The 1,848-nt window shown below is 40.7% G+C and overlaps 1 pseudogene; it reads right to left on the minus strand.

Moving 5' to 3' along the window:
- Positions 1–211: 211 nt before the first annotated feature.
- Positions 212–519, minus strand: Gm14816 (annotated as a pseudogene).
- Positions 520–1,848: the final 1,329 nt, after the last annotated feature.

Genomic DNA, 1,848 nt, shown 5'->3' on the forward strand with positions numbered 1-1,848 from the left:
AAAAAAGCAGCAGCACTCCCATCTCTTTCCTTCCTGAAAGCAGATGCAATGTGATTGGTCACTGTCGTACTGTCTTCCCTATCACAATGGACGATACCTTCAAGTGGAGCCAAACCCAAAGAACGTTTTGTTTTGTTTTGTTTTGTTTTGTTTTGTTTTGTTTTGTTTTGTTTTGTTTTGAAACCAAAACATTTATGACCGATTGAAATCCTCAAGATGAACTGGATGCTGCAACAGCTGCCCTCTTGTGTTTAGGTGTTGTTCCATCACAGAATCCATGTCTGAATCTGTGGTAGACAATCTTTAGGTGCCTCATCCAACCAGTCCCAGCGGTGTTTTGTCTCTTAGCCTTGGCACTCCAGTTATACTTTTCCTTGAGCTTGGCAGGGTAGCCACATTTGCCACAGGCCAACTTCTGAAGGTGGTAGACCTTGGAGCAATAGTGACAGCACGGTGTATACCTCTTATTGTGATATTTTCCAAAGGATGACGGTCCTTTTGTCATCTTGGTTTTACCGGCAAGGCCAAAGAGACCAGAAGAGCTGGAGAGATGGCTCAGCAGTTAAGAGCACTGACTGCTCTTCCAGAGAACCTGGGTTCAATTCCCAGCAGCTACATGGTGGCTGACAACCATCTGTAATGGTATCTGATGCCCTCTTCTGGTGTGTCTGAAAAAACAGCGACACTGTACTCACATACATTAAATCAATCAATCAATCAATCAATCAATCAATCAATCAATCTTTAAAAAAAAGTAAAGTCCTTCCTTCCTTCCTTCCTTCCTTCCTTCCTTCCTTCCTTCCTTCCTTCCTTCCTTCCTTCCTTTTGTGTAACAGCCCTGGATGTCCTGGAACTCTCTTTGTAAACCAGGCTGGCTTCAAACTCACAGAAATCCGTCTTCCCATCCTTTCTGAATGCTGGGATTAAAGGCATGCACTACCTCTGCCTGGTAAAACCCCGTTCTTAACTAATTGGGAGAAAAGTAAAAGCTATCCTCAGGACAGCCATGCCATCGTGAATGTTCTCAGATTCCAAGCAAGGCTTACTGGGTGTAACAAACAGCCTGTTGTCCAGAAAATGACTTTCTTAGTCTAGGTGGGGAAAAAGAAATTCTATGGTTTAGGTAGGCTGATTTATTTTCAAGTAGGCAATGATCTTATGTTTGAGATATATTTCAAACCTTGCTGAACCCTCTTGGTTATTTTCGGCCAGAGATACTCGACATGTTCCCTTCCATTATCCAGTCTCACATAATGCCAGCCATAGTGCATATTTATAATTCCAGTGCTGTTCCACATACTTCTATAACCCATTCAAGCATATCATAGCACCTTATGTGACTGAAATGTATTTATTTATGTGAGGGGGAATCAGACTAGCTTTAGTTTAAAAAGTTCAGATGTTTTAAATGTTCAAGAGGGCTACAGAGTAGTGTAGGGGTTGTACTTTACACATCCACGCTGGCAGTTCTTTTGCCATCAAACCTCATTTCTGTCTCTTTACTAGATCCAATGCCATTGTACATTAAATGGGTTTCACAAGAAAGGGCTCCCCTATCTCAATACTTCTCAAATGAGAACGAATCCTATGAAGGCAGCCACTGAGCAGCATTTGATTCAGGACTGCTAAGGACATACACTAGAGGATGGATGCCCACATATATTTGCAAAAGTACAAAGTATGTCATAGTATTTCACTAAAAAAACCCTCAGGATTTCTAATAATCTGAGTTCTTTGCTTAACCTGTGTTTTAATTTTTTAGTTAAAATAGTGTATACCTTAATGGGATTCTATGTGATATTTTCATATATTCACATAGCATACATTGAAAAATAACCACCTTTTCTG

Source organism: Mus musculus, chromosome X, assembly GCF_000001635.26.
Source record: "Mus musculus strain C57BL/6J chromosome X, GRCm38.p6 C57BL/6J".
Classification (NCBI taxonomy): domain Eukaryota; kingdom Metazoa; phylum Chordata; class Mammalia; order Rodentia; family Muridae; genus Mus; species Mus musculus.